The sequence below is a fragment of the Stegodyphus dumicola genome, chromosome 11 (genome assembly GCF_044657685.1).
Source record: "Stegodyphus dumicola isolate Sdum_Otavi_A_Nest chromosome 11, ASM4465768v1".
NCBI lineage: Eukaryota > Metazoa > Arthropoda > Arachnida > Araneae > Eresidae > Stegodyphus > Stegodyphus dumicola.
The window spans coordinates 160,525,580-160,552,921 of NC_140778.1; the positions used below are offsets into that span (position 1 = coordinate 160,525,580).

Genomic DNA, 27,342 nt, shown 5'->3' on the forward strand with positions numbered 1-27,342 from the left:
AGCATGTAATAAAAAAATGTACATATTTTAGTTTTGGGAAATAAGTGACATATATTTCTGGTTGTCAGTAGAAAAGTAGCATGTAATCAAAAATTGTACATATTTTAGTTTTGGGAAATAAGTGACATATATTTCTGGTTTTCAGTAGAAAAGTAGCGTGTAATCAAAAATTGTATATAAAAATACGAAATGTACATACAAAATTAAAAGTTATACATATTTTACTTTTGGAAAATAAACGGCATGTATTTCTGGTTCTAAGTAGAAACCTAGCATGTAATCAAAAATTGTACATATAAATATAAAATGCATAAAAAATTAAAAATTGTATATGTTTTAGTTTTGAGAAATAAGTGATATATATTTCTGGTTGTCAGTAGAAAAGTAGCATGTAATCAAAAATTGTACATATAAATACAAAATGTACATACAAAGTAAAAAATTGTGGGTATTTTAGTTTTGGAAAATAAGTGACATGTATTTCTGATTCTTAATAGAAAAGTATCATGTAATAAAAAATTGTACATATTTTAGTTTTGGGAAATAAGTGACATATATTTCTGGTTGTCAGTAGAAAAGTAGCATGTAATCAAAAATTGTACATATTTTAGTTTTGGGAAATAAGTGACATATATTTCTGCTTTTCAGTAGAAAAGTAGCGTGTAATCAAAAATTGTATATAAAAATACGAAATGTACATACAAAATTAAAAGTTATACATATTTTACTTTTGGAAAATAAACGGCATGTATTTCTGGTTCTAAGTAGAAACCTAGCATGTAATCAAAAATTGTACATATAAATATAAAATGCATAAAAAATTAAAAATTGTATATATTTTAGTTTTGAGAAATAAGTGATATATATTTCTGGTTGTCAGTAGAAAAGTAGCATGTAATCAAAAATTGTACATATAAATACAAAATGTACATACAAAGTAAAAAATTGTGGGTATTTTAGTTTTGGAAAATAAGTGACATGTATTTCTGATTCTTAATAGAAAAGTATCATGTAATAAAAAATTGTACATATTTTAGTTTTGGGAAATAAGTGACATATATTTCTGGTTGTCAGTAGAAAAGTAGCATGTAATCAAAAATTGTACATATTTTAGTTTTGGGAAATAAGTGACATATATTTCTGCTTTTCAGTAGAAAAGTAGCGTGTAATCAAAAATTGTATATAAAAATACGAAATGTACATACAAAATTAAAAGTTATACATATTTTACTTTTGGAAAATAAACGGCATGTATTTCTGGTTCTAAGTAGAAACCTAGCATGTAATCAAAAATTGTACATATAAATATAAAATGCATAAAAAATTAAAAATTGTATATGTTTTAGTTTTGAGAAATAAGTGATATATATTTCTGGTTGTCAGTAGAAAAGTAGCATGTAATCAAAAATTGTACATATAAATACAAAATGTACATACAAAGTAAAAAATTGTGGGTATTTTAGTTTTGGAAAATAAGTGACATGTATTTCTGATTCTTAATAGAAAAGTAGCATGTAATAAAAAAATGTACATATTTTAGTTTTGGGAAATAAGTGACATATATTTCTGGTTGTCAGTAGAAAAGTAGCATGTAATCAAAAATTGTACATATTTTAGTTTTGGGAAATAAGTGACATATATTTCTGCTTTTCAGTAGAAAAGTAGCGTGTAATCAAAAATTGTATATAAAAATACGAAATGTACATACAAAATTAAAAGTTATACATATTTTACTTTTGGAAAATAAACGGCATGTATTTCTGGTTCTAAGTAGAAACCTAGCATGTAATCAAAAATTGTACATATAAATATAAAATGCATAAAAAATTAAAAATTGTATATGTTTTAGTTTTGAGAAATAAGTGATATATATTTCTGGTTGTCAGTAGAAAAGTAGCATGTAATCAAAAATTGTACATATAAATACAAAATGTACATACAAAGTAAAAAATTGTGGGTATTTTAGTTTTGGAAAATAAGTGACATGTATTTCTGATTCTTAATAGAAAAGTATCATGTAATAAAAAATTGTACATATTTTAGTTTTGGGAAATAAGTGACATATATTTCTGGTTGTCAGTAGAAAAGTAGCATGTAATCAAAAATTGTACATATTTTAGTTTTGGGAAATAAGTGACATATATTTCTGCTTTTCAGTAGAAAAGTAGCGTGTAATCAAAAATTGTATATAAAAATACGAAATGTACATACAAAATTAAAAGTTATACATATTTTACTTTTGGAAAATAAACGGCATGTATTTCTGGTTCTAAGTAGAAACCTAGCATGTAATCAAAAATTGTACATATAAATATAAAATGCATAAAAAATTAAAAATTGTATATATTTTAGTTTTGAGAAATTATATATATATTTCTGGTTGTCAGTAGAAAAGTAGCATGTAATCAAAAATTGTACATATAAATACAAAATGTACATACAAAGTAAAAAATTGTGGGTATTTTAGTTTTGGAAAATAAGTGACATGTATTTCTGATTCTTAATAGAAAAGTATCATGTAATAAAAAATTGTACATATTTTAGTTTTGGGAAATAAGTGACATATATTTCTGGTTGTCAGTAGAAAAGTAGCATGTAATCAAAAATTGTACATATTTTAGTTTTGGGAAATAAGTGACATATATTTCTGCTTTTCAGTAGAAAAGTAGCGTGTAATCAAAAATTGTATATAAAAATACGAAATGTACATACAAAATTAAAAGTTATACATATTTTACTTTTGGAAAATAAACGGCATGTATTTCTGGTTCTAAGTAGAAACCTAGCATGTAATCAAAAATTGTACATATAAATATAAAATGCATAAAAAATTAAAAATTGTATATATTTTAGTTTTGAGAAATAAGTGATATATATTTCTGGTTGTCAGTAGAAAAGTAGCATGTAATCAAAAATTGTACATATAAATACAAAATGTACATACAAAGTAAAAAATTGTGGGTATTTTAGTTTTGGAAAATAAGTGACATGTATTTCTGATTCTTAATAGAAAAGTATCATGTAATAAAAAATTGTACATATTTTAGTTTCGGGAAATAAGTGACATATGTTTCTGGTTGTCAGTAGAAAAGTAGCATGTAATCAAAAATTGTACATATTTTAGTTTTGGGAAATAAGTGACATATATTTCTGCTTTTCAGTAGAAAAGTAGCGTGTAATCAAAAATTGTATATAAAAATACGAAATGTACATACAAAATTAAAAGTTATACATATTTTACTTTTGGAAAATAAACGGCATGTATTTCTGGTTCTAAGTAGAAACCTAGCATGTAATCAAAAATTGTACATATAAATATAAAATGCATAAAAAATTAAAAATTGTATATATTTTAGTTTTGAGAAATAAGTGATATATATTTCTGGTTGTCAGTAGAAAAGTAGCATGTAATCAAAAATTGTACATATAAATACAAAATGTACATACAAAGTAAAAAATTGTGGGTATTTTAGTTTTGGAAAATAAGTGACATGTATTTCTGATTCTTAATAGAAAAGTATCATGTAATAAAAAATTGTACATATTTTAGTTTTGGGAAATAAGTGACATATATTTCTGGTTGTCAGTAGAAAAGTAGCATGTAATCAAAAATTGTACATATTTTAGTTTTGGGAAATAAGTGACATATATTTCTGCTTTTCAGTAGAAAAGTAGCGTGTAATCAAAAATTGTATATAAAAATACGAAATGTACATACAAAATTAAAAGTTATACATATTTTACTTTTGGAAAATAAACGGCATGTATTTCTGGTTCTAAGTAGAAACCTAGCATGTAATCAAAAATTGTACATATAAATATAAAATGCATAAAAAATTAAAAATTGTATATATTTTAGTTTTGAGAAATTATATATATATTTCTGGTTGTCAGTAGAAAAGTAGCATGTAATCAAAAATTGTACATATAAATACAAAATGTACATACAAAGTAAAAAATTGTGGGTATTTTAGTTTTGGAAAATAAGTGACATGTATTTCTGATTCTTAATAGAAAAGTATCATGTAATAAAAAATTGTACATATTTTAGTTTTGGGAAATAAGTGACATATATTTCTGGTTGTCAGTAGAAAAGTAGCATGTAATCAAAAATTGTACATATTTTAGTTTTGGGAAATAAGTGACATATATTTCTGCTTTTCAGTAGAAAAGTAGCGTGTAATCAAAAATTGTATATAAAAATACGAAATGTACATACAAAATTAAAAGTTATACATATTTTACTTTTGGAAAATAAACGGCATGTATTTCTGGTTCTAAGTAGAAACCTAGCATGTAATCAAAAATTGTACATATAAATATAAAATGCATAAAAAATTAAAAATTGTATATATTTTAGTTTTGAGAAATAAGTGATATATATTTCTGGTTGTCAGTAGAAAAGTAGCATGTAATCAAAAATTGTACATATAAATACAAAATGTACATACAAAGTAAAAAATTGTGGGTATTTTAGTTTTGGAAAATAAGTGACATGTATTTCTGATTCTTAATAGAAAAGTATCATGTAATAAAAAATTGTACATATTTTAGTTTCGGGAAATAAGTGACATATGTTTCTGGTTGTCAGTAGAAAAGTAGCATGTAATCAAAAATTGTACATATTTTAGTTTTGGGAAATAAGTGACATATATTTCTGCTTTTCAGTAGAAAAGTAGCGTGTAATCAAAAATTGTATATAAAAATACGAAATGTACATACAAAATTAAAAGTTATACATATTTTACTTTTGGAAAATAAACGGCATGTATTTCTGGTTCTAAGTAGAAACCTAGCATGTAATCAAAAATTGTACATATAAATATAAAATGCATAAAAAATTAAAAATTGTATATATTTTAGTTTTGAGAAATAAGTGATATATATTTCTGGTTGTCAGTAGAAAAGTAGCATGTAATCAAAAATTGTACATATAAATACAAAATGTACATACAAAGTAAAAAATTGTGGGTATTTTAGTTTTGGAAAATAAGTGACATGTATTTCTGATTCTTAATAGAAAAGTATCATGTAATAAAAAATTGTACATATTTTAGTTTCGGGAAATAAGTGACATATGTTTCTGGTTGTCAGTAGAAAAGTAGCATGTAATCAAAAATTGTATATAAAAATACGAAATGTACATACAAAATTAAAAGTTATACATATTTTACTTTTGGAAAATAAACGGCATGTATTTCTGGTTCTGAGTAGAAACCTAGCATGTAATCAAAAATTGTACATATAAATATAAAATGCATAAAAAATTAAAAATTGTACATATTTTAGTTTTGGGAACTAAGTGACATATATTTCTGGTTGTCAGTAGAAAAGTAGCATGTAATCAAAAATTGTACATATTTTAGTTTCGGGAAATAAGTGACATATGTTTCTGGTTGTCAGTAGAAAAGTAGCATGTAATCAAAAATTGTACATATTTTAGTTTTCGAAAATTAGTCACATGTATTGGTTCTCTGTAGAAAAGTAACTTGTAATCAAAAATTTTACAAATTTTAGTTTTGGGAAATAAGTGACATATAGTTCTGGTTCTTAATAGAAAAGTAGCATTTAATCATGACATTTTGTGGATAGATGTTATCACAAAATGTCATGATTTTGTGGATGGCTTTGTCTGTATATGTATATACATCCACATAATGCCATGTATATACGTATACAGATAGGGCTCATGTATCCTAACTGCAATACCATCTTAGCTGAATACGATTCCATTGAATAAAAACTGAATATTGTGTCATTAATAAGGGGAATTTTTTAATTTTTGCAACGGAGTTTAACGTAGTTAGTTCTAAGCTATTCAATATTCTTATTTTCTCGCATGAAAAATCTACATGTTGTTGTAAAAGAAAGCAGTTTTTCCCATGCTTTCCGATGAGATTTCGGTAAAACTTGGATTAGTTCGTAAGAATATATATATATTTTCCCTCGTAATTCCTTTCTCTTAAAACCCTTCATCCAAATGTTGCCGTTTTTAAGATTCCTCCTACCCTTAGAAATAAATTTTCCTATCATTTCGATAAAATTTGATTTAGAGAAAATTGTAATATCCCCCCCTCGCTTTTAACGCGGGCAATTCCCTAAAATAATCATTAGAAAAAGGGAAATTATATAATGAATTTAATTTTTAAATTATATAATGAGAAAGGGTATTTTATATTGAATTTTTTAGTTAGTGCAATTTCACGAGGACCAGATAGTAATTAATAGCAGTATAGATGAAGAACTGCGTTTATTATTTTTAAATTGTTTAGTTTATTAATCAATAACAGACAAATTAAATTTGAAAAAAATTAAATATGCTTTAAAATTAAAAAATAATTAAATTAAAAATGCAACACACTGGCGCGTGGAAGATAAAAGTATTTTATTTCGGGTAGTGGCGACATATTTCTTTTGAATTATTGAGTTTCATAATAAATATTTTATTAAATTCGGTCTAAAAAAATAAAGGGGGTATCTGAAAGGGTTTAAGATTTTAACTGTCACTTAAAAAGGCTATTTTTAAAGTTTAACATGGTTTATCAATAGAAATGGCTCAGGTGAAATTTCGAAACATTTTATAATATACTAGATGACTGTGCATTAAACCAGGGATAGTCAACCTGGTCATTAACGCCCTCTAGCGGCCGATTTAAGCTTTAATGGTAGGCGGTAGAGGAAATTGTTTATTTCGTTGATGAAAGTCCATTCTCTCGCTTGCAGCTCTCTTCTGTTTCCATAGGTTTAGGGTTTGTTATCTTAATGTTGTTGTTCTGTGACTATAATGCGCATCGTGGGATTATCCCATCTTCACAAAATTCGTAATAATAATATTGTTAAGAATTGCATCAATTGCTTTTAAATAGCGTAATTTGTTAATCAATAACAGATATATTACATTTGAAAGATAAACATCTTACATTTTGCCGAATGGCAACAGAAAACTAGGAAAAACGAAACAGGTTATTTACAGCGGACAACATTTAAAGTGAATCAACGTGAAATCATGTTTTCGCAAGCTAATACTCCTTTTGGGGAGTAAAAAATTCAAAATTTAAAATTTAGGTTTCTGGGGGGGGGGTGTCGCATATTCCAGTGCAGGACTTTATGTGTTCAAACTATGGTAGTTGGAGGTACTGTAAATTTACTATTAAACGAATAACAAATAAACTGACGGCAGTATTTGATTGACGATAATAGGTCGTGATAAGTGATAACAATAAAGATAATAAAGGCTTGGTAAGAATCAAGATTAGTATATGTAGTATCACCGCCTCCTATAACGAGAAAGTGTTTAAAGAAAATGTAGGTTTAACAGGGAGGTTTTTGAAAGATGATTAACGAACGTGTAATGGGAAGTACAGACATTGCTTTTTGAGATTCAGCGCCCTTCAAAAGTGACGTCAAATTCTTTGTCTAAAACCGCGAAATATGATAAAGAAACAACCTTGTGGTTTACTTTAGCTTAGTAACCTTCATTTCCGTATCAATGGCCGTTTCCGCCAGAAGTGTTGCAATAATAGTGGAAACCGGTCCTGGAGAGCTTTGTGTGTTAAGAGTTTCATAATAATAATGTGTGAATTATTGACCCGAAGGATTTACGTTTCTATTAAAGTCTTTAATTCGTCTGCAAGCGTATGTCTATGAGTTTAAAAGTCTAAAAGCATTATAAGATCCAACTATCAATAATAAGACAATTTTGCCAAGTAAATTAATACATGAACAACATAAAAACAAAAACGTAAGAAATGAAAACATTGATGTGAAAGAAAAAATTGAATCTAAGATGCTGAAACATCGAAGAAACAAGAAAGTAAACAAGGGAAGTAATGGCGTAAAAAATTAAACAGTTCTGCAAAAAATTTTGTGATCTTCCCTGTCTGGAGCATAAGAGAACTAATAACATAAGAGAACTTACCAAGGGAAAAGTGTTTTGAAACTCCGTACCTGGTAAATTATGAAGAGAGCCCAGACAAATTTCGTCCCGAAATTCAATGAGACTCGTAAACGCAAACTTAATTCATTTGTCAAATAATAAGAAGAAAAAGAAATATCCTTAATTTGTCTCTTTTCCCTATTTGTTTTCCCTATTTGTATTTTAACTATAGAACCATCCTCCTCAGCTGCCTAAGTACGAATGAAAGGGATAAGAATCACTGCAAGATTATCACTGCAAAATTTACAAATATTACGCCGATTCTTGTTGTTTGACTTCTCTAAAATTATTATTTCGCGTGCTATTTTAACCTAAAGCAGAGTTTTTTAAATTGTGGACCGCGACCCCCATTGGGGGTCGCAAAAAACTTTAGTAGTTTTGATATTTCTTTAACTTATTGTAATAATTTTACAATTAAAACATATTTTTACACAATGTATCTGAAAATAGCTAAAGATAAGACAGTACAGACAATGAAAAAACGAAAACGTTTTGCCGCATTCTTTTTATAATATAAACGTTCATTTTCCTTGCTTTGCACGTGAGGCTGTCGTTTCGTCTGTTACTTATTTAAAATTTTCACATTGTTCTATGTCTTAAAATTAGAAATTAAAGTCAATCATCTAAAACTGTAATGGTATATTACAGCACAAGTGAAAAAAAAGACAGTTTTCCTCTGTCGGATTTGCGCAACGCTTATGGGGTTCCACAAAATTTTCGCAAATATTATGAGGTCCTGGGGTCGCGAAAAAACTCTCAGTGATAAAAAGGGGCGCGACTGAAAAAAGTTTAAGAAACCTTGACCTAAGCATAGGTCTCTTTGGATATTAATTAATGATTCTATAACAGGGGTCTTCAGAATTTTGTTACCTCACAGAACTCTTAGAAATAAGTTTTTTTTTTTTTTTTTTTTTTTTTTTTTTTCTCGGGAAACCCCTATCTTACCTTTAGAAAAATGTATTTAAAATAATATTATTGCGTGCGTATGGTTTCGTAGTAGATTGTCTGCACATAGAACAGATAATAACTTGATAAAATATTATTTTTACTAATAGAAACACTTTACAGTTCTGGAACTTTGCGGGAAAGAACTCCTACAGCTCTTCTGACTATTACAGAGCACAATCACTAGTTACACTTCAGACTGCTAAGGGAGTTAAACACAACGCAGTGCAAAGAGCATCTAAAAGGCGAAGCGCTCACGGATTGAACGTGTAGTTCAGAGCTGAATTCAGAGTACTGAGAAACTACTGCCCTGAAACTACTCAGAAATTGATCTTGTTCGCGGTCTTATATACTTTTCTTCCGGCCGCTGAGAGATTTCTAGTATCTTTCACATCTCGTAATTACTGGAAGGCATGTGAGATCCGGGTACGGTTACAGCTACCTGTAGCATCAATTACGGTTATTCGTGTACGATAGCCATTACAGTTATGCAGGGACCGGAGCAGAATGTCACCAAATGGCGGCCAATTTTAGCGAATTCGAGCTATTTCTCGCCAGCTTGGCGATATCTTGCTAATTTAGCGAGATAGGCATTTACTCAGTGGTAAATAGACTTGTCTGTGTTCTTAGTAGAGTAGGATTTCTCTTGATTATAAAACTGCTATCGTAATAGGCATACATTTGATTATACAGTACAAAATCCGAAATTTGGACTTCGTACAGTATTACCAAAATAATATCCGGAATGATCTAAAATTCGGACTTCCAGAAATCAGCAACCATTTTTTTTGGGGGGGGGGATGCTTTACGCATGCGCATTTGATACTTTTTCATGATAAAACATGTGACGAGGGCAGCGATGTCTAAAAATTTTATTAAAAATATTAGCGATAAAATAAGTAAGAGCATGGTAATCTTTTATGTTGACATTATGCTTGGCGATGATTACAGACTTCAGCTAACTGCGGTGCGAAGTGTTGAGTGTGTTGACAAGGAAAAATTTAACAGAAATTTCTTTCCATATGAAAAAGAAATATGAAACGATATTTATAGACCAAAAGATTACATTTTGTGCTGTTTGAATTAATAAAAACTGATTGATTGTTTAGATAAGCCTTAAGTATACATTAAAATTTATTTAATCGGGATTCAGATAGGCCTTAGGCACATGCGGAAAATAGACGTAAGTATAATAAATTATTGCCGGCCAAGTGGTTTGGTGGTTAGGGGCGCCGACTGCGATACCAAAGAGACCGGGTTCGAATCCCGGGGAGGGCATGGGTGTATTTGTCCGTCCCTTCATAAGTGATAAGTGACGGAGGACGTGGGCACTGTCCCTTTACCTTAATGGTTAATCAGTACAGCACCACGTCCGCCATTATCCATAGCCGCCAATGGTGTTCGCTGCCGTCCAACTGCCCGGGTCGCGTAATGGCAGACCGCACATTGAGTTGAACAATGTTAAGCAAATTTCGCTTACTGCGCATGCTTGATGGTGTACCTTTGGCGCGGGAAGAAATATTGGCGACTAAGCAACCCTACGCTAGCTTATTCGTGATCACCATGGCTGTCGAGTATGTTCGAATGATGTTTACAACTGTAATGTTGTGGAACTTTGCTTATTAGTTATTTTAACTTCTATACCGATTGCATTTGCTTATTTTTCTAATATATATTTCATTGTAATTTGTCAATAACATTGCATTTAATATTTGTTAACATATGTTCGTAATAATTCGTTATTTAAATGTAATTTGTTTACATGTTATAATTCAGTAATTGTAAACTGGAGTATCTCGCTTAGTTTGTTAGCGTATATTCGCGCTTTTATTTTCTCATTTCAAAGAATTTAATAACTAGCATTAAGGAATTGTAAAATTTCTTCAGTGTTATTTGCAAGCACTTGTTATATTCCTCAGTGTTTCTTTATGTATGTACGAATGGAACGTATGGTAAATCCCGAATTGTTTTTATTGCTTAAAAGTATAATGAATAAATTTTCAACTAATATATCATAAATTTCAGTCTTTTTCTGAACGAAAATTTGTACAGTTCCAAAGGAATGTGCAGAATTTTATAGGTATTATATTTTACATTTTGAATGCAAACACTGCTTCACATTACTTCGCAATAATTACAGCTTTCTAGTTGTTTGAGCAGTACAGCAAAAAATAGTATTTTAACACAGTAATTAATTTACATTTACATTATACTCTACGAAGATTTAAACGCCAGATTTGTTTACAATCAGATGGCGGTACATCTACCATATACCGTATTTATCTTCTTTTCAAATCGCGCCGACATAGTAATTACGCCAAATTGTTTTCTGGGCATGCGCAGTACGCGACATTCGTTTAACACTGTTCAACTCAATGTGCGGTCTGCCATTACGCGCCCGGGTCCCAATGTTTGTTGATATCTGAGAAAAATATAAGTACATGGCCATACAGGGGCTTTTGTATCATGCTACTGTTACAATACGTTACCTTACTAATGATTCAATTATAATACATTTAAAAATTAATTCTGCAGCAGTGCACTATATATTACGATACTGAATTATACAATTCATACATTACCAATTATACAATTTCAATACATTACAATATTATCCATCCCTTCAAAGGAGGCAAAGGTGGCCCACCTATTAGGTACCTCCATAATAAAGTGACCACCACTTCTGGCCTTAGGAGTGGTGAAGCAAAAGTCGGCTGAGGGCCCGCCATTAATAAAATTATAATAATAATAAACTGAAAAAGAAAAGGGACGTTTTCTATGTTACCTTTATTTATTATCATGTTTTTCGTACTTAAACCATAAAATTCAGTTCAACAGCAATATCGTAAAATAATTTTAAAATGAGCATGTCTTTAGAATTTCCGATACACAGTCTCTGGCGCTGGAGATTTTATTTTTTCTTCCGTACAGTGTTGCCATTGCTCGATTTGAAATCGTTGAGTTTCTTACTCAAAAACTCATAAATGTTTAACAGAATAGGAAATCGATAATAAAAAATATTCCAAATTCGGGCTTTTAGGTGGGTGGAAGACTACGTAATTCAAATTTTAGGGCTTTGGTACCATTGTTTTTCACAGTGCGAGAAACACACATACATGCACATTCTTCCTTATTTCATTTCTTTAAATATAATACAGGGCAATAATATTTGGTGGCAACAATTTTTAAAGTGATACTGCTCTTTCAGTGATTCATCGCAAAATGCCTTTTAGACTAATAGTCCTTCTGTGCTAAAGCCCTTTGGGCTTAAAAAAAAAAAAAAAAAAAAAAAAAAAAAAGTTTTGAGTTTATTATTTTTTTGTAAACTTCGATTTTTTATGTCACGTATGGGTTATTTTTTCATAAATCGTTATTTCATATTTTTAATTTTATAATTTCTTTATGTCGTCTTACTAGACTTAAATTAATGGTGTAATATTCGGAAAAAATTCCTAATCTGGAATCGCCGAAATCCTGCCGAGTCTGGATCTCGGACTTGGAGATTTATATCGATTGATATAATGGCGCAAAATATTCATTTATGAAACTTAATCTAAAGTTCCCAATAGTTTTCATCATAATATTTTCCTCCAGTGGTTTTATAATAACTTCTTGTACATTTTTTTGTGGACGTAACTTCATATCTTGTTTAAAGTTCTTAACAGTATTTCCTTTTCGTTTATTCTTATTGAAAAGTATTTAATGAAAGATCGTCTGCTGAAAGTTAATGCCCGCTCTCTTTCTGGAAATTAAAGAGAAATAATGTTTAATTTAAAAGTATTTGCTGAAACGTATAACCAGATAGTGAAGTTAAAGTTCCTCATAACAGTTATTGCAAGAAAAATATTATTCTCTCTTTTCCCAGGAATTTTTATTTGTTGTTGATACGTAATATGAATTTTCCAAATATAAAAGCATTATGTTATTTCCTTAATCCATATTTTAAGAATTCTCTCGGAATATAGTCTAGGCTACTGCATCAAAAGCAATCAAAGAGGTGGGTTGTTATTTTCTATATAATATGTATAAGAAGGACAACATTTCGAAAAATCATATTCTCTATTTATCTGGAAGTAGCTTGGAAAGAAACTCCGGAATCATTCAAAGTGAATGCTTAGAAAATTGGGTAGCTTAGCGCAATACATAGTAGCGGCTCTGGGATTGCGTGTACTAGCTTAGCATAATACATAGTAGCTGCTCTGGGATTGCGTGTACTAGCTTAGCATAATACATAATAGCGGCTCTGGGATTGTGTGGACTAGCTTAGCATAATACATAGTAGCGACCCTAGGATTGCGTATACTAGCTTAGCATAATACATAATAGCGGCTATGAAATTGCGTGTACTAGCTTAGCATAATACATAGTAGCTGCTGTGGGATTGCGTATACTAGCTTAGCATAATTGCATTCTGGGATTGCGTGTACTAGCTTAGCATAATACATAGTAGCGGCTCTGAGATTGCGTATACTAGCTTAGCATAATGCATAGTAGCGGCTGTGGGGCACCATAACACGAACTCGGTTTCTTTGGCCAGAGGGGCAGCCAGTGCTGTTCTGGACGGTCGTGGCTTCGGCCATCCGAGTGGGCTAGCGTAACGGCCGGAACTGTGGATTTTCAATAGGCTTCCCCACCCTTCGTGGTCCTTCGTGGTCTCGAAGCGTTATGTTGTTTGCGCGCCTGGGAGTGGTGAACTTGGGTTGCCGATTCAGCGAGGGTTTTTCAAGAGAGTTTAAATTTTTAAAAACTCCGTCGCAATGTAGTGTGCTCCCATGGCAAACGGTTTATGAGTATGCAACGAACACGCCCTCTCGAAGCCCTTTTTGACGATTTTCCCGACCTCATGCCTTAATACGGAGGTCTGAGGTTCGTCTGTGTAATGCCAAAATCAGTGATGGCGGAACTCGTATTTTCTTACAGACTTTACTATCACAATAACTATATCTTGTTCAGGGTATGAGCTCTAATTCTTTGGTATAATAGCTAAATTTCGCTAACAATTTTACCGCCAATCTTCTGGAATCAAACCAGGTAAGTGGACATCTCGAAAGCCGAAGATAGTAGTATCCTAGAAAGACGCATTGCATAGACAGATTTTTAACTGTAATTCATTCCGCAAAGAAGTTGGCATCAGTCTTTGTTTTGTTCCGAATTTGAACTCAAACCATCGGCAAAATAGCCAGACTTTGCCAACAATTATACCAGCAGTCCTTTACGAATCAAATAAAATAAATATACACAACCAAACACAGTACACATTTCCAGCAGCATTTGAGAGAGACTACATACATAGACGGATTTTAAATGTCAACTTCATAAAGACTATGCGTCACAAACATCCATACCTTGGTGGCGTTTGAATCTAACTCACTGATGTGTACAGAATACCAAAGACAAGCCCAGCAGCATCCAAGAAAGCCATAGATTGCATTCACGGGTTTTAAACTGTGGTCCATTTCTCAGAGTCGTTACAATACCAAGCATTCTGTGTTCTTTTTCGAGATTTGAATCCGAAACCATAGCTGCGGTAACCGGAGGTGGCTATCAACTGTATCACCTGTGCTGAGGAAAATTGAACCAGACAAACGTTATGGCTGGAGAACTAAAGATATATCCAAGGAAGCATCCAAGGAAGGCACAGACTGCACAGACCAGGGGTTCTCAACAAGGGGGAATTTCCTCTTGGGGAATATCACAGATTAACGGGAGAAGTAGGTTGTTATATTCATGAACTACAACTAAATATTTAACAGGTAAATAAAAGACATATAGCGTTCCCTGAAACTATGAAGTTCCCTCCTTGGAAAAAGAACTATGAAAAAATGAGAATGGACTATCAAATTCTCCAGGGGGGGATTTCATAGTTTCAGAAGGGAATGCTGTCAGTCTCTTTTTTGTACCTGTTAAAAATTTATTTGTAAGTTAATGAATATAAAAATCGTAACCATTCCAGTTGTTGCTGTTGCTGTTGACTAATGCTCATTTGTCTGACCTATAGTCAGCCCCAGCCCACGAAACTGCTCGTGGCAAGGAGAGCAAAATATGCCTATCGTCGGCAACAACCTTGAGCAACTTACAGGTGACAGTACGACTTACCTCAGGTCTTCCCCCATGGAGGTAGGAAGTAAGATGGAGTTGCCCTAAACAAGTTTCTCCCGTACCCTGCTCTGAAGCACAGGCGATGCTACGTAATAACTTGTAACTGAGTTATTATAAAATGTAAGGGGAATAATTCTTTTAATTATACTTATCAGATTTTTTTTACCCTTCATTTCAACAATACATATTCCAAAACTTTTTATTACTTTCTTAAGTGCGCATCTCATAGCATTTGCTTTACAATACCTTTTAACAGATTGCTTTCCAATACGAACATTTCTTGCTTAAATAGTTTTATAACGTATTTGTCAACAGGATTTCAATTTATGTTTACAATTCAATATTAAGGTTATTATATATTTAGATAACATTTATAATCATTATAAATAAGATACATTTAATAATTAGATTTCTTCACAGTACTTTCACAGTTGTTTATAAGTGAATAAATTCTTCATTTCAAATACATTTATAAATAATTTAATGAAGATTTATGTATTTTGTCAAAGGCAGATACATGCTTTTTGGAATAATATGCAACAATAATATATGGATGTGAACAAAATTTGTTTTATTTAAAACATTTTGGCGTTTGGAAAATAAAATAAAAGTAGCGAATACTCTATCAAGGGTATCGAAAGACGTATACAATTTTAAATGTACCGTAAGGTATTTTTCATTCTTTAAGCATAACATTTTTCTTAAAATCTATATTTTTGTAGTTCAACAGCTTAGAATTTTATAAAACAAATTCATAATCAAAATCGCGCTGTTCTTAGTTATCGAAAAATAACCAAGATGTGATTTTTGCGTAAATGTCACTAAACTATACAAATTGCTATTATCCATCACACTATGAATGTTTCTTTCATGCGAAAGTGTCCCTTTTTCTATTTGTATGGAACTGTCGTGTGTCGAAATACTATCAAAACCGTGTCAAGCGAGCTTCTGAATGTAAACAAAGAACAAACACCCCATCTGGTGACCCAAGCTTCAAAGTAGTGCTTCACTTCTAGTGCCGACTGGCCCCTCCTTCCTTTCCTACCTCCATGTCCTCCCCCAATTTTGATGGAGAGAACCCCGAGGAAGACGGATCGGATGGTCTCCCACCCCTCTTCCTCTACCACTACCTTCTCGAGAGAACTTTCGGCTTGCCGCATATTTAGAGTGCCCCCCATGCCGCACGGATACTATACATTTACAAATATCCATGCCATCTACGGGATTCGAACCCGGTCCTTTCGGCACGGCAGTCAGATACGCTAACCACTATACCGGTCAGGCGGCACCATTCAATTTTGGTGTTCATCAACATTTTTTCTGCTTTTTCTTGTTTAATTTATAAAATACATTAAAAGTAATCTGAAATTTAATAAATGTATGCATGTGTTTTTCGAGTTTTGGAAAGGGGGAAGGGAAAAGGGTCGCCTCTATCAAGTACTCTACCAGTATCAAGTGGTAAAAGGGTTGCATGGAGCAAAGAGATTGAGAACTACAGGCATAGACGGATTACAGGCATAGATTCTTCATCTATTCCTCAAAGACATTACAGTCCCAAATGTCTTATTCGAGATTTTAACCCAAATCCTATGGCATGATAATCAACCTCGTTAACAACTTATCTTTAATCATTTGAGGATCAGAGCAGTTTATTGTTATGTCTAAGAAGCCAATGACATGACATACTCCTCTAAATGCATTATTAATCACTGAAGGCTTTGGAGTTAATTGTTTAGGTATTGACGTTATTTTAATATAACAACAACAAAAAGGTTTGAAATAGTGTGGAAGTTACCTGGTTGTAAGTAAAGGAAACATGAACGTGGTTAGCAAAATGGCGCCGATTATTATTGGAGTTCTCAGATCTTGCTTGATTATTATTTTGCTAGTGAAACAAATTACGGAACGGAGGAGTCGATAAAAATAAATCACAGCTTCCATTTACGCGTGAAAACAAATTTTGTTCTTGTCAGCAACTTCTATGTGAGTAATGATGGTATAAATGGGGGAAGGAATATCACTGCCAGAAATTAACTAACGCTGATGATTAATCTCTTTGGAAAAGGATGTCTCAATTGTCCAAAAACAGACAAAAAAAGCTTCGCTGAGAAAACAGCCCCACAAAGAAAAACAGAAAAAAAGAAAGATCTTCTCTGAGAAAATACAAGTTAAGAATCTACAGTCCTTCTTTTTCATATCATGTTTGCAAGTTTGATCGCGGAAAAGAACTTTTCTCAGTGTGCGATGTCAGTGGAGAAATTGAACAGAAATAACAGAAATTGATGTAAAAATTGAACAGAAATAACAGAAACTGATGTAAAAATTGAACAGAAATAACATGGAAGAAAATCTTTGTTCACAAAAATAAGTTATGCAAAATAACAAAGTCCGAAAAGGCAATACAAACTTAATACTTTTATTTGAAATGACTTTCAGCCTAAAATTAACGAGTGTGTTATTTTTGAAATCTTCAGTTAAGAGTTCGATCACAGGAAATTTCTATCAATTGTTGTTTCTCTTCACAAGACTTTTGAATTTGATAGTTAAAAATACGTTGTTTCTTTGCGTACCGCCTATTTTCCTCTATAATAAAACAGTACGTTTTATTTTTTGGAATTTTTTAACAGTTCCAAGTTCTGTGTAAACATAAAAAGTATAAACGAATATCTGCGTTGCTGATATAAACATATTACCAGCAACGCAGGTAATATGTTTCAGGGGTTTAAAATAAAGTAATGAGACTTCTAGAATCGTAATTTCAAGCATTATTAAACAGTGTAATTATTATTAAACAGTGTAATTAAATTATTATTATTAAACAGTGTAATTAAACAGTGTAATTAAATTATTATTATTAAACAGTGTAATTAAACAGTGTAATTAAATTATTATTATTAAACAGTGTAATTAAATTATTATTATTAAACAGTGTAATTATTATTAAACAGTGTACTTAAATTATTATTATTAAACAGAGTAATTAAACAGTGTAATTATAGATCTCATGTTAGTTTGGCCTGCCTTGAAATGTTTCTTATTGGGTAAATTTGTGTTTCTGTTAGTGAGATTGGTTATCAGCAGAGAAGAATTTGTGTTAATGAATAGAGTATTTCTTGTTAAAGAAACTTGCTATTTTTTTTTTAATTTGAAAGCTTCGATTAAAATATTTTTTAAGAAAAAAAAATTATTTAAAATTTTAAATTAAAACATTTTAAAAAAAAAATTCGATCTGAAAACTAGATTACGATCTGGAATACTTTACCACTCAAATTTAGAAAAGTTAACTCATTTTTTTTAGTTCTACCTTAATAGTTTTTGTAATTACATATATTATTAAAAACATCGTTCATCAATTACAATAAAATAGCAAGTGTTTGTTCATAAAAATTCTTAGTTAGAAATTAAGAACATACCATAGAATAACTCTGGAAGTTTTTTTCGTGTGTGATTCTTAAAAAAAAACTGTAGTTGTGAAAGATTGGATGGAACGGTAATTAAATTATTATTATTAAACAGTGTAATTAAATTATTATTATTAAAATTAATGGAGAATAAGATGTTATAAATTTTAGTAAGAGAAATAGAAGTTTAGTTAACACTTGCTATAATTAAAATTTCACTTATAGTGTTAATTGTTGGAGGGGGCTGAAGTATTAATTGCTAAAAATAAAATCATCATATTGCATTAAATAATATAACGTTTCGGGAATGATATTTTGAATAAATTAGATTGACTAAAAGCAAAAGGGCTTTCCTTGCCAAAACGCATTCATTTGAGAATTGGCTATGCGCAAAGGCGAGTGGAAAATAAGTTTAAGATCTTACGTTTCATGAAGTGTCAACACAGCCAAAAGAGGTGTTTCTAGCGCCCTCCCAATTCTTTTCCGCTAGCAGGATTTTATTTTGCTAGGACAGGATTTTGTATGTAAAATGAAAACAGTGGATCTGTAATGTATATGTATGTAATTGGAAGAATGTGTTAATTCATTAATTTGCATCAGATTTTAGTACTGACAGACTTACTTTTGATGTATTGCCTGTTACGTCGTAATTTTGCCATCTTATATGTTAATACATAAAGAGGTGAGAAAAAAAAGGCTGAGTGAAGTCCGAGGATATTTCTTATTCGGGCAAAGTTGGGAATAAAATTGTCGGCGTGGACTTTAGAAAAGGCGGAAATGGGACATCATGAACAGTAAATTTTAATAACTGTGTTGACTGCATCATATTTCGTCATAAACTGTGGCAATTCAACGGAGGGAAATAAAACATTATACCCGTAGTCCGTCACGACCTTATTAACCCAGATTGTTACACCTTTGTAAAATTGACTCGCCCACTTAGCTTCGTTGTAGGGGTTTTTACCTGTTCGAGTTCTCAATGAGCATATGAAAATTAGAAATATTAGCCAAGAGAAAGAAAGTTTATTGAAGCAGCTAAAATTTACTTATTTACCTGTTTTGAGTTTGCCCGATCAGTATCAGGAAGGTTGAAGGCTTATTCATAACAGTATTGTAGGGTTCTGCGGGTTCGTGGATTTGGTGTGATTGATGACAATACTTGATGATGAATCAAAACACAATTTATTCGTCAGCATTACACAGGGCAGCTTCAAAGACGCTTTACATTCGTCGAAAAACTACGGCAAACACTCTGAAAGAACCAGCAACACAGCTCTCAGTCTTATCAGAAGCTTAGGCAAAGCACTAAAGTGCAGCTCCCGACTCTGTCGATCGCTCTCGAGCTAATCTTTGAACTCAACAGACTACTCAAGATACTCTGTTACTCTGCTTACAAGTAGGTTATATATAGGTCATCGGTTCCATCTACAGAATAATGATAAATGCTTAATATGTGATAAGTTTGGAGACTCCAGGCCCTTCGTCGATGAATGTACGCTAACCCGCAGCGCAAGAGAGAAATATAGAAATAATTTTAAGGAAGATTTTAAAAGCAACTATTAAAATTTGAAAGATTTTGCAGATACAATAATGAATATTATAAATAATAACGATAGAATTGGAATTCGGCACTAAGACTCAGATTTTATACTTTATATGTTTTTTCTTATATTTGTTTTTTTCTGGCCAGTCCCATTTTTTTATCATACGGCCGGCTTATGCCGGCTAGGAGGATCGGTTCTGTGCCCTTATAATGATAGGTTTTGACCTACCTTCGAGAATATATTCGGTAAAACCGGTAAGAATTCGTTCTAGAATGTTCTTTCTCCGTCTATGACATATCGTCGATTTTGTCGCCTATGTCGCCAAATGGGCTATTTCGCGAAAAATGTGGCAGCCCTGCCTTTGTTTGCCACTTTCTGGCAACCCTAAACCCGCTTTGCGGAGAAGCTATCTTACCGCAGCTGGGCAATTCGTAACCGTATTGTTGTTATTTGTGTATCTGGATGTGTGTGTACAGTCAGCGTGTTTTACTTTGTAAATGTATTTTAGTTTCAAATTTTGTAAGTCGTAGTGTGGTATTAGATATTAATACGAGTTGGTATTTATAAAAGTCTGGATTTTTTTAATTAGTCCATCGTTTTCGTAACTCTTTGAAGAAGGTGTTATTTTTTAGGCAATTTCGTGTCCTGGTAAAGAAGGAATTGTTACCACTTCATTTGCCGAAATTATTAGTCGCAGAAGTTTCGTATGCAATCGTTGTAATAAAAAATTCACGCAATATTTAATTATCATACTACATCATGTTTAATTTGTATATTTAATTTGTTAATAGTATAAAATAACACTTAAAATTTTATAAAAATATTCAGATTGTTTATTAAGTATTTTTAAATGATTTTTTTTAATACTAACGAGGATGACAATGTTTAATATGAAAGACAAATGAAAAATTTTAGGCTTTATCGTTTAACAGCAATGTCTCAGATTTATTTGTTGCTGACCATATTACCAAAGATGTGGTATTTTTAAGTTCCGAGATACAGCCCCTTTCGCCTCTACTCCGTTGCAAGTGCGAAGCTTATGTCCAATTTCAGGCTGTCTTGGATGAGATTTTCTTTTTGAAAATCGTCCCATTTCAGGCTGCTCTAGATGAGATTTTCTTTTTGAAAATTGTTCCATTTCAGGCTGCCCTAGATGAGATTTTCGTTTTGAAAATTGTCCCATTTCAGGCTGCCCTAGATGAGATTTTCTTTTTGAAAATTGTCCCATTTCAGGCTGTCCTATACGAGTTTTTCTTTTTGAAAATTGTCCCATTTCAGGTTGCCCTAGATGAGATTTTCTTTTTGAAAATTGTTTCATTTCAGGATTTTTTCATGGGATAGGTAAGAAGAGTTATCATTTCAACCTTTTCTAAGGAAAGCGGGCTCGTATATACGTTAAACATAAGAAAAGTTCGTTCGCGTTACTCGAACCTCTGGCCGAACTACCAGTATTGAACGACTTACCGCTCGGCCGCTGGTGGGCCTTTCATACGGTCAACGTTATTTAATATAATAAACGTGATTATTTTTTTATTTTGTAATAATTCTTAACCCTGTCAATTAAATAATAATCGCCGCTATTCGGTATCCTTGAACAAAAACGAATATTGTCAACTTTTGAGAGATGAGCAAATAATAAATCTAATTTAAAAGTACTCATGCTCCGAACTCCAAAGATTTATGAAAATTGTAAGTGATGCTACTTCTCAGTTTTCAATAAAATAGATTCATCATTTTAGTGACTAATACTTTTCAAATATGCATTTCATCGTGGAAGAGAATAAGCCATGTATAAAGGAGAAAGAAAAAGAGATTTTTTTATCACCATCTGGGGGGGGAAGCAGAATTATTACATGATATTCAAATAGAGCAGGGTTTTGATATTTCTTTAACTTATTATAATAATTTTACAATTACCAAATATTTTTACACAATGTATCTGAAACTAGATAAAGGTAAGACAAGATAGACAAAGAAAAAAAAAAAAAAAAAAAAAAAAAAAAACGAAAAGGTTTCGACGCATTCTTTTTATAATATAAACGTTCATTTTCCTTGCTTTGCACATGACGCTCTTATTTCGTCTGTTACTTTTAAAATTTTCACATTGTTCTATGTCATTAGAAATCAAAGTTAATAACCTAAAACTGCAATAAATATATTACAGTACAAGTGAAAACATTGACAGTTTCACTCACGCGTGTGTCGGATTTGCGCAATACTTATGGGGGGGGGGTCCCACAAAATTTTTCTAAATATTATGGGGTCCTGGGAGTCACGAAAAAATCTCAGTGGCAGAAGGGGTCGCGAATGGAAAAAGTTTAAGAAACCCTGAAATAGAGGATACATCCTTCTTTTAAATTCTAAAATAAATTTTTTCATCACTTTAAATTCATGAATTTATTTCGCTGTTAAGTTTATTTTTATTTCACTGAATTTTATTATATGTATGTAATTATTGTTAAAGAAAACAGGGAGGGAATTCTCCCATATTGTTAAAAAAAAGGCTGAAATAGCACGATTTTTGATTGCTAATAGCTGCGAAAAGCAAGAAAAGGCTTGAAGTGGCACGATTTTTCTTGCCACCTCCAGAAATCCTGAAGTGGGAAAAGCTAAAACGGGACATCACAAATAGCGAGAATAAGATGAAAAAGGGTTCTGCACACCAAAAATGTTGCCAGTATATGAAATAGGAAATAAGCTGAAGCTCTAATGACTATTAAGAATGGAGTTGGTAGACGTAGATAAAACTACGATTTGTTTAATGTAAATTATCCAAATTTTATGTTTTATAGCATTAATATGTAACTATTATAAATTACTAATTTCTTGCGTTATTTCCAGAAAAGGAGAAATGGTCAAAGAAAAGTTAAAGATATTCTGCAGAGGCAGTTTCTCGAAGTAGCTGTTCGAAGTGACTCTGCCTAGGAAGTAAGTTTCATGAAATTTTTTTTTAAAAATTTTATATTAGTAAGCAGTATATTTATACTATTAGATAATTTGATAAATCTCCCTCCCCCCTTTTTAGTCTAAAGGAGCTTTGTCCCTGAAGGACTATTGTTTTCGTTTTGCAATTTTGCGTTGAATCACTCTAAATGTCCGTTTTACTTTTCAAACTGTTGCCAAAAAATGTAAGAATCTTGCATTATATTTGAAGAAATTAAATAATGAAAAATCTGCATAAATGTATATCTATTTCTGGCATTGTGATAAAACAACGGTACATAGAGCCATCGAATTTTGAATGACGTAATCCTCCTACGAATATGGGCATGTGGTAGAGCAAATTTGAAATTTAGAATTTGTTTTATTATCGCTTTCATATTTTGTAAAACTTTAACGAATTTTTGAGTAACAAACTCAACGATTTAAAAGCGAGCATGGCAACACTGTACGGCGGGGAACAAAAACCTGGAACTGTGTATCAGAAATTCTAAAGATAGGCTCATTTTAAAATTATTTTGCGACATTGCTACTGAACTAAATTTTATGGTTTAAGTGCAAAGAACATGATATTTAATAAATAAAGGTAACACATAAAACGTTGAAAAAACCACCTTTGGTCGTAATTTAAAATCTGAAACCTTTCAGATTTTTTTTTTAATAATAATTATTTCGTTTGCCTGTATGGATGCAGTCACTGGAAAATAGCATTAAAGCGTAGTTATGTCGTTATCAAAAAACTGGGATTGGAAGTGTAATTCCAAAAAATTATACTATTTGCAACAGAGAATTCTTTTGGCTTTTTGGTAGTTAAGTTACATTCATGGCTGGATTTAAATATAAGCTGCACAAGCTATATCTTAGGGCCCCCCCCCAAAATTAAAATATAACAGTCTCAGGCCCCGTACTTCAGATAACTTAGGGCCTTATCAAGTCTGAATGTGGCTTTGGTCATATTAAAATGATTTACATTGAAACAGAATGCAATCTTTTGTGTAAGCTTCGTTTAAAAGAAATTATTCTTTTATGCAAAGCAATTTTTTTCCTTGAAAATATAGCTCTCAGTGTGTCTTTCTAACAAGAATGATGGTAAAATCAAAATTAATAGATATTAGTCAAAACCATCCAATATACCTGAGTGAGATTCATAATCAAATCCAGTAGTAGCCGAGTAGACTGGTAGTAGCTGAAGAATAGATAGACGCTTGGTTTGTGGGCAAAGCCTCGAGAGTTATCTGCCTAAGGGAAGGGATGCCTTCGTGGAGGACCTTTCTAAGGGAAACCGACTCGCATACACTTTACACATAGGAAAAATCACAAAAACCTCTTGCAGCCAGTCCGTTCGCGAGATTCGAACCTCCGACCGAACTACCAGTGTTCAGCGACTTTACCGCTCGGCCGCTGGTGGGCCTGAAGAGTAGAAAGATAGAAGACTGATAGAAGCCGAGTGGACCACTATTACCTGAAGAATTATAGTTTGTCCCTACTTTGGTTCCTTCTAAACGAGCTAAGTGGGGTTTCCATGATTTCTCCCTAGTGTAAAGCTGCGGTCATGCTGAAAAATTAGTTCCTGCAAAATTATGATGAACCGAACATTTCCAGGAATTTTGCTGACGTAGGTAGGCTGCCATCTTCAACGAGTAGGTGGAGTCAGATACAATTAGAAGGTCCTTTATTCATTAACGGAACAGAGTACCTAGGCTTCCTTTTCTTTGCTTTTATTTGTCTAAGCTGAGCAAAATTATCTGCCGCCGCACTAAAATATTAGACATCGGAAGCAATCCTTGGCTTCTAGCATAGGGCTCTTTGAAAAATCACCAGTTGCGCCCTCTGGTGCATCCTTCAGTGTGATGGGTCTTGAACATGGACACAAGCAAGCATCCTTCAGTAATCCTTTACGAAAACGCACGTTTTTAAGAAGCTAACCTTTGCGTACTGCCGGCCAGACGGTATAGTGGTTTAGGAGGGTCGTCTACGATACCAAAGGGATTGAGTCCGAGTCCTGGAGAAGGCATGGTTGTATTTGTCCGTCCCTTCATAGATGCCAAAGGTGGTCAACCTGTTAGGTGCCTCCATAATAATGTGACCACTGCTTCTGGCCTTAGTAGAGCCAACGCCTTGGGCCCGCCATTATGTATATTATATATATAAGAATCGGAGTTTGTAATGACCTTGTCCAGATGATATTCTTTCTTGCACTCTCAGCGAAACCAAAAGCAAAGGAACAGAATACGCTAACACGAAGATTCTGTGTGACAGCGTGAGAATGAAAATGATGCAGCAGTATTTGTTGTCAAACAGAGACTTTAAAAATCCATCTTTGTATCTTCTAAAACAACAAATCATTTCCAGAACTTAAAACGTAACAACATGAGTAATACATTTAAATGTGAAATGTAGATAGTGAAAATGATGCATCAGTATTTGTTGTCAAACAGAAAAGTCCATCTTTGTGTGTTCTGAAACGGTAAAATCCTTTGTAGAACTTAAATCATAACAACAACATAAGTAATATATTTAAATTTGTTTTTCTTTATGTAATCCTCCTGCCAATCAGTATACGAAATTTGGACAGTGAAAATGATGCAGGAGTATTTGCTGTCAAACAGAAGCTTTAAAAGCTTTAAAAGTCCATCTTTGTAGGTTCTGAAACGATAAAATCCTTTGTAGAACTTAAATCATAACAACAATATGAGTAATATATTTAAATTTGTTTGTCTTTCTATAATCCTCCTACCAATCAGTATGTTAAATGTAGATAGTGAAAATGATGCATCAGGATTTGTTGTCAAACAGGAGCTGTAAATGTCCATCTTTGTGTGTTCTGAAACGATAAAATCCTTTGTAGAACTTAAACCATAACAACAACATGGGTTATATATTTAAATTTGTTTTTCTTTATGTAATCCTCCTACCAATCAGTATACAAAATTTGGACAGTGGAAATGATGCAGGAGTATTTTCTGTCAAACAGAAGCTTTAAAAGTCCATCTTTGTGGGTTCTGAAACAATAAAATCCTTTCTACAACTTAAATCATAACAACAACATGAGTAATATATTTAAATTTGTTTTTCTTTATGTAATCCTTTTACCAATCAGTATATGAAATTTGGATAGTAAAGGTGATATGCATCAGTATTTGTTGTCAAACAGAAGCTTTAAAAATCCGTCTATGTATGTTGTGAAACGATAAAATCCTTACTAGAATTTAAAGTATAATAACAACATGAGTATATATTTAAATTTGTTTGTCTTTGTATGATCCTGCTACCAATCAGTATACGAAATTTGATAGTGGAAATTGTAACGCTTCCCTCGTTCCGATCACCAGAAAGGGAAACGGAATATTTTGTTTTTGAAATTTATCATTTTACCCGGAAATTCACAGTATCATTCGAGACAACTTTCATAAATTAAAGATATTTTATGAGTTTGTATGCGAAGTAAATAGTAACAAATCCAGTTCATAAAATACTTACTGCCTTTGGCCTTAACAGCCTTGGAATGCGGTTTAAAGTTCTCTTTCAAGTATTATCTATGAGTGTTTTAAAGTCGTTTCTTCTTGTAAGCTTTTATCTTTCACTGTTATTTAAAAGGTTTCTGTGGGACTATTTGTAAAGGTTTTCCGCATATGATTATCTGAAGTACTTGCTTTACATCCGTTTACCGACCATTGACTTTTTTATCTTTTTAATATCCCAATCTGCGTGCAGGTGGTATTTGTATTTGACCGTGTTAGATAATATCAATCACGGTATTTCAAAACTCGGAATTTCGTAAAGGAAATGTAATATAATTTTTGAATGTTTTATTTTTATAACGAAGACAGTGATAAAACCTGTTACGGAACTTCTTTGTTTTGTTCGAATTTAATAAATCAGTTCTCTTTTATCTGTTTAAGTTATCATTTTATAGCATAAAATGCTGCCATTTTTTTGTTTGTTTGATAAAAAGTATGGATTATATTCCCAGATAAAGCTGTTTTACAGTTAGGCTTGTACAAATTTGATGCAACTTAGCTGTTTAAAAGTTTGATAACCCTTTTCTGTAATCGCATGTATATAAATGTTTGTGGGAACGGACTCAAAACAAACGATTTTGTACGAGGTACGTAATATATGGTGTTAGAAACATATTTTTACTTCCTTGTACGAAGTATTGTAATCGCGAAAAGTTTCAGATAGCATATTTCAACAAAAATATCAATTTTGACTGCAATCGAATGCAATTTAACGATGTTTTTGCGTGATATCTGTACGTAAGGACAGAATAAAATACTCTTTTCGTTCAAAAAAAATTATAAAACTGCTTTAAAATGAATTCTGAAGAGAATTTTTCGTGGCGTCTGTACGAACGTATGGACGTACGTACGTACGTGCATACGTACGTATCTCGCATAACTCAAAAACGAGTAGCCTCAGAACGTTGAAATTTTGTATATAGGACTGCTATAACATGTAGATGTGCACCTTGTAT

General features: G+C 31.9%; 1 protein-coding gene across 3 annotated transcripts in view; it reads left to right on the plus strand.

Moving 5' to 3' along the window:
* The window catches only part of LOC118200055 (uncharacterized), a 438,581-nt gene that overhangs the window by 73,151 nt on the left and 338,088 nt on the right, over window positions 1-27,342 (plus strand). For all 3 annotated transcript variants that reach the window (XM_085826181.1, XM_085826180.1, XM_085826182.1), the window contains exon 2: window positions 22,767-22,853. The gene's annotated coding sequence lies outside the window, so the exon portion shown is untranslated. The remainder of the gene's footprint in view (window positions 1-22,766; window positions 22,854-27,342) is intronic.